Below are 13,156 nucleotides of genomic sequence, written 5' to 3' on the forward strand. Positions count from 1 at the left end.
ATTATTGTTTTCTCAAATTATAACAGTTTACCTTTTTATTATCCCTGCAAGGGGTTCTTTGCTTTCCTCCACACAGCCAATTCTTCTCTGTACCAACCATTTATATCTCCTTAATTTAAAATTTATCCACAAATAACACTCAGCAGAATAGAGAAGGGAGAAACCCAGAAGGCAAAGTGGAAACTTGCTAAGCAGATAGATGCAAATGATCAATTCTTTTTCCCTTCTGCAGGTAACTTATTGCTTAAGGCCGTCATCCACAGCCACCTTTTTCTCAACTCTTTTTCCCTCATCCGCTAGTGGTTTTCACCTCTTTAAATACATTGATTCAAATAAGTAGGTTAGATATGAAGCAATCACAGCAGTTTTCTGTCTCCAAGGTGAAATAAGCAGCTGTATTCAAGACTATTTCTAATAAAGTAAACTTCTCTAAGGAAAAAGAATATGACTATAAAATCCCTTTCTGAAAATTATATAAGTGTTCAAGACTCTTTATTATATTTCTCCTAACAGTTCAAAAATCTGTTTACCACCTAATTTAGAGTGTAAAAGATCATGTACAAAAACTTTGAAAAAAATCAGAAGATATGGAACAATTGCAATAGATGAAGAAAGATTATTGGTTTAATGGAAAAGTATCTGGAAATGCATTCTTTACTGTTTGGAATATGACCAAGTGTTTTACCACAGTAGCAGAATAGAATGAAAATATCTCTATCACTTGGAAGGGTTTGCTGTGGACATAGTCTGATAATTATCACTTCAAGTAATTTGAAAAGCTCAGTTGATTAAAATGCTGACCTTTAGCCTCAGTGTAAACTTGTTTAATTGCAGAACTAGATTTTTAGCAAGGGAAGAGTAGTAAGTTAAGAAAATCATTTACAGATACAAGGGATTAAGATTTTCAAAATAATGTACTTTTTACTTATAAACATTTTTTCCACATTTCTGATTTTACACATTTTATGTCATTTTGTTTTAATAATGTGTAAATAAATTTCTAAAATTATTCTAAAGCATCTGAATTTGCTTGTAGAAGTAAAATACTCCCATGGTAACATCAACCTCCATAACATGGCTGCAACCCAGAAGCTTGAATTTTGGTTTCGTATACATACCTACATTTTATTTGCACTGCCTAAATTTATTACATAACAGATGTTAAGGCCCGTATGAAATCACTAATAGCAATCAAAGCAATACAGTATAAATGTTAAAGAATTCTAAGGAATTTCATGGGAAAGAACCAGCACCTGGATCCTTCCTTCTCACTCTCTTGTTTTTTCTTTGTAATGCCCCTTCTTTCATCATTGGTTTTCCATTAGTACTTTTGGGTCATTTTAAAATGATGGGAACAACATTAATAAAACACTTCTCAAGCTTACAGACAGATCATATTTCCTCTCTAATACAGTATTTGTTTACTGTCTTGGGACTTGTATCAGTGTTGCTCATCAAATGTGTTTTTCAAGGCAATGAGACTGGGGAAGGCAAATATAGAAATTAAGAGCCTTCTCTCATCTTTATAATTACCTTAAAACAGCAGCTAAAGTTTCCACAGAGATTGGGGCTTTATTATGCTCAGTGGAACTAGTTAGAAAAGTGCCTTTCTGAACTACCTGAATGTTCAAAAACTTAACTTTTTTTAGGCCATAGGGAACAAGCAAAACTCAAAAAAAAAGGATACTATGGAGTATTGTATATGACCACAAGAACAAGGAAAATCTTTATTAAGCTCCTAGAAGCTTCTGCAAAGCATGAAAGTAAAGGTGAATTATGTTTGAATTATTACTGAATTAAATACAGACAGAGATGCCTCTGTCTAGAGGATTTAATAAGTAGAAAATGAAATAACTGAAAAAAAAAAGAGTTTCTGACAGTGCACTGAGGGTGGTAATGCTTCTGACCTCTCTATTTTGGACACGAACATTTATGAAAATCCACTAACCAATGGCACATAAAGTATGCCATATGATATTCCAGTTTAATAAAATGAGGAACCATTTAAATATTGGTTGCTGATTCATCTGAATTTTTCATGCTCTTCTCAGAAAGAGGCAGTTGAGAAGACTTGTTTTATTTTTTTAAATCCTCTATCACTTTATCCATATAACACAGGCAAAAAGCAGGAAAAGAAAGAACATCAGATGAATCCTTTCTTGAACCTTCAACTAGATATTCAGCACTACACAAAATCACACACATCAAGTAATTCTTTGGGCCTGATCCTATAATCGTCTTTGCCAGCATAAATCCTGGAAAAATGCACCAGGAAAAAGACTGTCTTAAAGCAAAACAGATGCTCATCTCTATTGCATTAATTTTGTTTTGCCAATTATAGTTGTGTCGGAGAGAAGAAAACACATTCACTGAATTTTCTGTGTACAGTTTCACTATTATTTATGGTTGATCATTCAGCCTGGCAGCTAGCTCTATCCTTTTTCTAGAATCTTTTCACAATCACACTGAAGACAAGAATCTGACTAGCTGAATGCTAATTATTTTGGGGGAAAAAATTGTTGAGAAGAATTTTTTCTCAGAAAGTGCAGTTTCATCCAAAGGAGAATTTCAGTGAAAACAAAGGTAGTTTAAAAATACTGTTTGTCTTCATTTGAATTTGGTTTTCCTTTATTCTTAATTTATATTATATTTTGCCTGATATTTCAGATTTACTCGAATAATATTCTTGAAAGTTATTGATAGACAACACTTTGTTGTTATCAAAATCAAATATTTCAATATTTCTACATCTGAATCTTGATTTTAGAGAATGTATCTATATTTACCTCAGGACAGAAGCCTCTTCCAGACAAAGATACTAAAAAACACAGGGAAACTTAAATCAATTTACCATTGATATTGAGCTATCAGTTAATTCAGTATCAAACATTCAAATATCTAGCCCACAGATACTAAGGAAAATACATCAATTTTTTCACGCTTAGTTATATTTGGCTGCCCTAAGGTTCACAGCTGTAATAAAATAAAGTCCTTCTCCTCTTACTTACAGCTCCATATTCTCTAAATCAAAAGATAGTTACTGACTGGTATTTTAGGCTCTTTTACAACATACGTTATATAATAGGGCTGACAGACTTTCCTCATCTTTACATTTTCAATTTTGGGGACTACTTTGTTTAGCCACTTACGCTGCACTGATCTGTGGCAGCTCTGTGGGTTTTCAGAGTTGGCCATATAACAGTGATGGTGCTGGTCTCAGTATTTTTCAAAGGAGTATTAAAAAAATAATAATTTAACTGCCACACACTGTTTAAAGCAGTACTTCTAGATCCTCATTTAGAGAGAATAATGGTGACTTGGCACATTACTGTTTCAGCTTCACACTGGTTAGATGGAAGAGGTTACTAATTATACAATAGCAATTAAGACATGGGGCTTTTCCTGGAGATTAATGACCAGCTAGCAGGAATTGTGTGCAAGGCTCTTAACCCCAGCCAGTCACTCACTGCATTGCAGCAGAATCAGATGGCATTCTCTGAAGGATATTGCTTTTCAGAGTGACAAACGTGGGTCTGCATATGAGTGCAGGGCTTTTTTGCACATCTGCAGGGTATATCTTGTAGCAGATAATGAAACTATGAAGTAATTAATGAAAGGCAGATGCACACAGGAAGAAAAAAACACAAATCACAATACCCCCCCGCAAAATACATCGAAGTATAGAAAAAACAGTTGATTGCTCTAACATGGATTTTGACTACTTTCATTTCTTTTAGAGATAGGATCAGATCTTTCACTGAATTAAATCACACACCACAGACACCTAAATTAGCACTTTAAATCAGAACTAGCTTGAGTATTTGCAGGGAGTTCCTCACTCATAACTATTTATTATGTGCTGGTTTAGGTCCTGAATACATCATGACGTGAGAAACTGCTTTCTTTCTGGATGAGGCTGAAGTAGAAGCCTCTCCTTAATTCACGTCCCACAACATTGGAAAGCACGAACCTGAACCTATGTGCTGATGGAACCTAACACTTATGACCCACAAAATTGCTCAGCAACATTGGAAAATTCCCTCAAGTAATGTTCTTCAAAATGACAGTTACTGCAACTACCTTACCGCTGCTTCTTACACTTCCAAACTGACCCACAACAAACATCTTAGCTCCTCCTGGCCTTCAGGGTGACTCATCCTTCCTCACCTTCCTCCCCTTTGCAATCTACAGCCAGTCCTGATCTGGGTCCAGTCCTGTCGTTCATTCCTATTCTTTTTAATTTCTTTTCCTCTTCTATCTTGATTTTCTTTCTTTAAACTCAAAATAGGTATCTCTCTTCCCAACAACATTTCTAAGGCAGTCTGACCCCTCATCTACACTTATCTGGCTGTGGAGGAAGGAGATTGGGGCTTTAATAGCAGATGGACCACCCTGAGGCACTACCAGGAGGCAGCCAGGTGACTTGCTGCTGTGCTAGGCAGAAGAGGAAAATGGATTGGTGCTTTTTCAAGTTTAAAAAAACAAAGATGGAGTTTCTGAAGGTCCAAGACATTAACAACCAGTCCAGACTCCCATATTTGGGTTTTGATGCCACTTTTGGAAGTGAGGACCTGACTGAACTGCCAGCCAGGGTGAACTCCTGGTTCCTCCATCCTAGGGTGTGCCTAGGCCAGCAGAGAGAGGACAGCAACTGTGCGCGGCTGCTGTCACCGTTGGGGTCCTCTCTGATGACTCAGCAGGAGGGCATCCCTGACCACTGAGGCCTCAGTCCTGTACCCCAACCATCATCCTGGTCATGCCATCCTTTTTCGCAGCTTTTGGTGGTACAGTAACAACATGGCTCACTAGGTAAATAAGTGGGTCAGAAACGGAGACTGCTGCTATCTTCAAATGTCATCATCTTGGAGGTGGGAGCTGCTGGAAGCCTCTTCTGCATGGCAACTCTCTCATAGTCCAGTCCCCTGGCCAGTAATGAGCAGTTTGCTTAGTGTGAGGCAGAAAATTAAAGCCCACGGCAGCATTCACACCTGTGCACACACAGCCCATTCCCCTCTCCGCACGCTGCAGGCCATGCCAGTGCTGGCATCAAAATGGCACAGGCGGCTGCTGCAGACCTCCTTCCTGCCCAAAACTGTAACGGCAGTTTATGGTTGCCAGTTTTGCATTTATCTACCATGAGAAGGTCCTGCCTGCTGAGGGGCAATTGCAGAGAACCATGGCTTACTCCACAGCTGTTCTGGCTGCTCTTTTCACTGTATGGGCATAGTGCCTCTGCTCTTATTAATCCTGAGGGCCGGGCTGGCCACTGCACATTACAGATTTTCCTATGGGTCACGCTGGTCTCCCCTGTAACAGCACTTCTGCCATGGACCATGTTGTCTCTCTACTTGCAGTTGTTTCTGGAGGCCATCCTGACAACTCAGTTGTCACCGCTGTGATGTGCTGTCACAGTAATGAAGTGTGATGTGAGGAATTCAGTTGACCTGCTGCCATGCTATTTCCCAGCCCCAGCGTGCTGGCCAGCAGCACCCGTGCTTGCTGGCATGGGGGAGAAGGGAAAGGCAGGGAGAAGGACCTGAAGATGGAGGCAGAGGCCTGGTGCGAGAGGACAGAGCTGCCAAAGGAACAGCGCCTCGGGCCTGGTGGGGAGCAGGGCTGGCATGGGAGGAAGGGTCCTCCCGAAGGCCTGGCCTGAGGGAGTGAGCAACAGCTGCTGCGGTGTGGGAGAGGGGGAATGGGGCTGAGAGGTGCATGGGGGCAGGTGCCCGGGGAACAAGCTGCTGAGGGCTGGGAAACAGGGCTCCAGGCAGACGGTGCAGGCCTGGGGTCTGGGAAGGTGCTGATGGCAGCTTGCAGAGGCCAGGCAGGAAGGGGAGAGGGTCTGAAGCCAAAGGCAGGGGCCGGGGGGGGAAGGCGCCAGCTGCTGAAGATGAGCTGGGGCCAGGGGAGGAGCGGAAGGCAGAGGCTGGCTCTGGAGGAGTGGCAGAGGAGAAAGCATCCTGGCTCCAAGCCAGGGCGGAGGGCAGGAGCCTGGGAAGGAAAGGGATGCACTGTTCAGCAGGGGCCAGAGGCTCCCGGGGACAGAGCTAGACAGCTGCTGAGGGCAGGGGAGAGGCACCAGGAGCCAAAACCGAGTCCTGGGAACATGGGAAAACAGCTGGAATGGGACAGATGGGATGGCTAAGCTGAAAACAGAGGTTTTGGGGATGAGAGAGGGCACAGCTGCTGAGGGACAGGAGGAGAAAAGAGTCAAAAGCCATAACCAAGTGGAAAGGAGCCAGCAACCACTCCTGATGGAAAAGGAAAAGGACTGAGAGACAAAGTGTTGAGAATATTCTCATTTTAAAAGTAAAATACTTTATCTTTGTATAAAGCAGTTAAACTGTTTTGTCTCCTTTAAGACCAGACAGCCTACAGCTGGGAGTACTCATGCTGCCAACCTCCACGGACAGGAAAAGCTGGCTGCAGTTGCTGGAGACCTTCTGCATGCCACAGTGACTGCAGCATCCAGCCCTCATGGATGTTGCCTGGATGAAGACGCTCTCCCGTGCTCCCGAGAGGCTCTGCAATGCACAGCAGCTTCAGCTGGTCGTTAATCTGGTGCAGAACTGGCCAAACGACACCTGGACGTTACACTTCCACTCTCCAGGCAGAGAGGGTGCAGTTACACCCCCAAAAGACCACTGTTGTTCATGGTAAAGATGATGCACAGTTTTCCAGCACAGGGCTTCAAAGGGTTCACCTTTGAAAGCACTGCACCCAGGTTAACCCATCTTTAGGGTATAATGTGGTCTTGCCAGTCGGTGACTGGGAACTTCAGTTTGCAACAGTGGCAGTGGCCTCTCTGCCTGTCACCAAAGCCATTTCTTTCCCCACAGCTGGCCTCACGATCCTGAAACAGCAATACAGGCAGCGGGGTCCTGGCAGAGGGAAAGCGCAGTCATCAGACCAGGTCTCCTGTGCATCTATTCATGGTCCAACTTCAGCTTGTGAATGAGGGCTGGGGCTGGTGGTAGGCAGCATGATTACAGTGACATAAAAAACTGTGAAAGAGGAAAGAGCTTCCACATTTAGACTCGTACATGGTAGATACTGCCATGGATACCACTGTTGCTAAGCATGCTGCTTCCTAAGGAAATCTGTACTTGTGGAAGCACGGGCTTGTGGAACTACTTTAATTTAATATCAATGCCCCTTGTGGGAAGACATATAACACTAAGCCAGGCCCATCCTAGACACTGCAGAGATGCAAAAAGCTCAACTATATCTACTTCAAGTCAATGATTTGTTTTAATTACCACAGGAAAATTGCCAGTGTAGTCTAGGCTGTCAGTAAGTATAGCTGAAACTGAAATTAATGGAGCTAGATATATTTATCCAGGTGAGAATTTTGTCTATTATTTGTAACGTTATTTATTACTTTCCCTATTTTACATGTTTTTGTTTTATTACTCTTCTATTATATTCTTCTTTGTAGCTTCTATTGCGTATACGTCCATATCTTTTCTTTCATCATCTTACAATTCTCCTTTCATACTTTTGCTCTCTAGGCATATAGAACTCTTTTTTTCCCCTTCCCTGTATTACTTTTTCGCATATTTCCACTGTGTTCTTAAATTCATTCCGTCCTCTCATTTTTGTTCTCAGCCACATTTGCATCCTTATGCCTTTTTTTCACATACAATATGAAACTATGATGAAATAAGATAAACACAAATATGCTTATGTTCAAAATGAAAAAGGGTACAGAATTTTCATGTGTATCGTGTAGCTATTCTCTTCCTTTCTTTGGTTGCCATTTAATATCACTGACAAAAATAACTTTAATAAGTAAATTTTTTTTGCCTTCCAGATGTCTGCCATTGAGTCTATTTTCCCATAAAATAGTTCTTCATAAGAATGACATCTGTAATCTCTACATAACTAATTCATTATTTTGTTCAGTTTTCAAAGGATATCATCAGTAATAAAAAGGAGGCATTGAAATTAGCAACCACATTAAAAAGAAATGCCATTTTTTCTGCTTTCCTCTTTGTTAAGGCATTGTAGCCACTTGCCCCCCTACTGCTAACACTCCTGGGCTGTTAAAGTCAAAATTTACTGCTGATTGGTGTGAACATATGCCTATGCACTTCTTCCTCTACCAGTCATACAAGTTCTGCTGGCATCCAGAAAATTAATATTGAGAACAGGATGCTTCTCATGGTTGTATTCAGTAATTCACCTAGCAGCGTTTAGCAGGTCTAGACAGGGAGCTAAAGCTAACCATTATCATCAGAATACAGAGATTTCACATGCATATAGCTATGTTGTTTAGGCTTTTTGATGAATGAACACAATTAAATATCAAAACTTTCAGTAGAACTCTAATACACTCTTATTTTCTTAAGTGGTATGTTCATTCAACACATGCTGATATTGAGGCCATGGATTAGTGTATCTGTAGCATAACAATAGCAGTGCTCATTCACCATGCTCCTCCTTTTACTACTATGGCATCTTTCAGCTATTTGTCTAAACAAGGTTTAGCTCACTAAATGATCTGCTATGACAGAAACAATTTTGTACTAATTTCAGGAAAAAAAGGATTGAGTGTGTGATATGTCCTTTTTAGGGATATTTCTCTCTCAAGTCTTTTAAGTTAGAAAATGTTATGAAAGACAAATTGTTAGAGTTTGAACCAATGTGGCTATAAAAATAATCTTTAAAAATGGCATAAATATACCAAAATCTTTCTAACACAACAAGTTGTCAGCTTTTCCTAACTACTAACACATTCAGATACTGCAGATATCTCTGAGTGTCTCTTTAACTATACCACAGAAATTCAAAATGAAAACCTGTGTATATAATGCTTTTAAAAGCAGGATATAACCGATTCTCCTTTGGAGATGAGTAAGAGGCAGTCCCAAAGTGGTCAGAAAAACTAATGAATGTAAAGATATACTAATGGTTATGTCATTGTTAGGTAATGTAACTTAGAGCTCCAGGCTCATGTGTGAAATGGTCAATAAGGTTCCCATTTCTTTTAATACCTGCTCACTCCCAGAGACTGTCAAGGCCCCATTTGGGCACTATATCCCTCATTTAACTAAGCCAGCTGAAACAAGGCAGCCGTGTTATAGCTTATTATCAGCCTACATGTTCTGAGGAAGGGAAATCAAGTTTCTTTTCTACTTTCTGAAGTAGAAAGGAGGAGAGGAGGATGAAGAGAAGGTTACTTTTTTACTTGCCAGGAGCATTCATAACATTTCAATTAAAAATTATGTGGCCATGATTTGGCTAACATATGTCATATAAATCAGAAAATTATAGGCATAAAAATCTATTTAGCATCAACTGATTTTGAAACTTTAGTAATTAAATGTGAAAATGTGGCACATGTTTACATATGCTTCGTTCAAATCTTACCTCTCAGTGCAAATCACAAATGCTAAAGGAAATTGCTATTCAGTAGTTCACAGGACCTATACAGCATCCCTCATGCAGTTTTTCCATCAACACAATTGAAAACTAAAATGTCCTAACTATAATTTATAAAGACACTGGCTGAGACAGACTTACTGCATACGGCTAAAATATATGTAAAATATTTACAAAACAAAAGTATACAGGAGGCTCCTGACTCTTTGATGCTTTCTGTTTTTTTCTTTTTTTTTTTCTTGTTTTATGACTACAGGGGAATAGGGAATAAATGCATTACTGTGAGTTAAGCTGTAAGGACTGGTGAAGAGTGGAGCTCCACTAATGAGAAGTGGAGCTAGGGCTTTGCAGGTTGTATACAAATTATCCTATCTGTTGCTGCCTGCCCATTGAATACTTAACAATCTGTGGGAGAGACAGGTCACTTCAGGCATCTTGATAATACATCTAGCTCCAAAAAAAGACCTCCTCATAAATACTAGAATGAAGTGCAAATACCTTGCATACGAGACTGTCAGAAGAACGTGTTCAATAATAAACTCAGTTTTAAAGGATCTTCTTGCCAGCGTTCTGCAACTGGAGCTAATATTTCAACTTAACTTCATGCAAAAAATGTAAAGGCTTTTACAGCTTGCTTTCACCCAGACGAAAAATAGGTCCCTTTCATCTTTGTATATGTTTTTCTTTGTGTGTGTTGATAGGAGATGCACTTGCACATGTAGGTATAATTTATTCTAAAGATAATTTTATATATATACATATATATATATCACAGAATCACTAAGGTTGCAAAGAACCTTCAAGATCATCAAGTCCAACCACTAATCCAGCGCCACCATGTTCCCTAAACCATGTGCTGAAGCGCCACATCCACACGTTTTTGAACACTTCCAGAGATGGTGCCTCCACCACTTCCCTGGGCAGCCTGTTCCAACGTTTGACCACTCTCTCCATAAAGAAATTTTTCCTAATATCCAATCTAAACCTCCCCTGGCGCAACTTGAGGCCATTTCTTCTCATCCTATCATTAGTTAGTTGGGAGAAGAGACCAACACCCTTGCCGCCACAACCCCCTTTCAAGTAGTTGTAGAGAGTGATAAGGTCTCCCCTCAGCCTCCTCTTCTCCAGACTAAACAACCCCAGATCCCTCAGCTGCTCCTCATAAGACTTGTGCTCCAGACCCCTCACCAGCTTTGTTGCCCTTCTCTGGACATGCTCCAGCACTTCAACATCCTTCTTGTAGTGAGGGGCCCAAAACTGAACACAGTATTCAAGGTGCGGCCTCACCAGTGCCGAGTACAGGGGCACAATCACTTCCCTACTCCTGCTGGCTACACTATTCCTGATACAGGCCAGGACGTTGTTGGCCTTCTTGGATATCTGGGCACACTGCCGACTCATATTCAGCTGGCTGTTGACCAGCACCCCCAAGTCCCTTTCCGCCAGGCAGCTCTCCAGCCACTCCTCCCCAAGACTGTAGCATTGCATGGGGTTGTTGTGACCCAAGTGCAGGACCCAGCACTTGGCCTTACTAAACCTCAGACAGTTGACCTTGGCCCATCAATCCAGCCTGTTCAGATCCCTCTGCAGAGCCCTCCTACCCTCCAGCAGATCAACACTTCCACCCAACTTGGTGTCATCTGCAAACTCACTGAGGGAGCACTCGATCCCCTCATCCACATCAATAAAGATGTTGAATAAGACTGGCCCCAGAACCGAGCCATGGGGAACACCGCTTGTGACCGGCCGCCAGCCGCATTTAATGCCATTCACCACAACTCTCTGGGCTCGGCCATCCAGCCAGTTCCTCACCCAGCAAAGAGTAAACCTGTATAAGCCACGAGCCACCAGTTTCTCCAGGAGAATTCTGTGGGAGACGCTGTCAAAGGCTTTACTGAAGTCCAGGTAGACAACATCCACAGCCTCTCCCTCATCCACTAGGCAGGTCACCTGGTCATAGAAGGAGATCAGGTTAGTCAAGCACAACCTGCCTTTCATGAACCCATGCTGGCTGGGCCTGATCCCTTGGTTGTCCTGCAGGTGCCCTGTGAGCACTCTCAAGACAAACCTCTCCATGATCTTCCCCGGTACGGAGGTCAGGCTGACAGGCCTGTAGTTCCCAGGATCCTCCTTCCAGCCTTTCTTGTAGATGGGCATCACATTGGCAAGCCTCCAGTCTTCTGGGACCTCCCCTGTTAACCAGGACTGCTGATAAATGATGGACAGTGGCTTGGCAAGCTCCTCCGCCAGCTCCCTCAGTACTCTTGGGTGGACCCCATCAGGCCCCATAGACTTGTGGGTGTCCAGGTGGCTTAACAGGTCCTTAACTGCTTCCTCCTGGATTATGGGCGGGTTATTGTGCTCTCCATCCCCATCTTCCAGCTCAGGGGGCTGAATACCCTGCGGATATCTGGACTGGCTATTAAAGACTGAGGCAAAGAAGGCATTAAGTACCTCAGCCTTGTCCTCGTCCTTGGAGACAATGTTCCCCACCATATCCAGTAAGGAATGGAGATTCTCCTTGCCTCTCTTTTTGTTGTTAATATATTTGTAGAAGCTTTTTTTATTATCTTTTACAACTGTGGCCACACTGAGCTCTATATCTATATAAAAAAATACTTATTCAAAAAACAGGTCACTCGGCTAAATGCCCTAGCCACTAAACTATTGGTTCTGCAGTGATACAGCGCTCTGTTTCTAAACTAAGGCGAGGATTATCTCTGATGAAACCTTTGTTGCAACTGACATTTTTCTGTGGGAGTATTTCATTAAAATCCTAGTAATTTTCTAATGATGAATCACTTAACTTAAAAAAATCCATTCAGCTTATCTATGTATAAGCATATTTTAATAAGTAGGGATCATCTAGAGATGATATAAAAGATGCAAATGATAGAGACACATTGTCTTCTGTGTTCTACACACCACATTTTCCTGAAGGCTGATTCATGTTTCAGGTTTTAAGAGAGACCTTTAGTTATAAAAAAATTCAAATAAACTATTTTCTCACTTTTAAACTTTTGGACTTACATGATAGCTACTTTCCTTCAGATTTCCTTTCCTTAAGAAATTATTGGCTCAAATTGTTTGGTCTATATTACACAGGAAATAGCATTAGATGATCACGGTCTAAGCTTTGGTGGCTCCAGACTGTGGTCAAACAGCAATTTAATGACTCTGAAGACAATTGCTGCAGGATCACCATTTTTTTAATCCAAGTAAGATCTCAGAAGCTGTAGAGAACTTCTGCCTTTTTTCATCGCTGACACTTTTATTGAAGACCTCTGCAGAAGAGCTAAAACTTTATTTATATGCATAAGGCTCATTAAATTGCTGGATTGCAAGACTGTATAAATTATTTATCCCTACAGAGAAACAGGTTTTAGAATTCACAATTTAGAATAGGCTCTAATTCCCCTCTCATATATACAGTCACTGATGTAATTAAAGGTTAAAGTAAAGAAGATCAAATGTTAAAAGGAGAAATGTGTTAGTTCTCTCCTGAGCTTAGGCACACAATGCTCTGCCATGCTTGCCGCCTTCGTTAGCTGATGCTGAAGGACCTTGACTATCTTCCTCCTTAATTACCTCAGGCTGGAAACAGAGTTTAGCCCATGTTTTTATTATCTTTTCTCTGCTAGGGGATAGATCATTCCCTTCCATCTTTCTTTAGGAATGAGAAAAGTTAGAAAAAAAGGAAATCCTCTGCTTCCATGAGTAATGTTAGATAACGCACTGTTACAGCTAATGGAAGTTCTGTCAAAAGGAGCTC

At 41.3% G+C, this 13,156-nt stretch overlaps 1 protein-coding gene across 24 annotated transcripts in view; it reads right to left on the reverse strand.

The window, feature by feature from the left end:
• Positions 1–13,156, reverse strand: part of NRXN1 (neurexin 1) — a 744,403-nt gene that overhangs the window by 704,143 nt on the left and 27,104 nt on the right. The gene's annotated exons all lie outside the window — the stretch shown is intronic.

The sequence above is a fragment of the Phaethon aethereus genome (assembly GCF_964289735.1).
Source record: "Phaethon aethereus genome assembly, chromosome: 3".
NCBI classification, from domain to species: Eukaryota; Metazoa; Chordata; class Aves; order Phaethontiformes; family Phaethontidae; genus Phaethon; species Phaethon aethereus.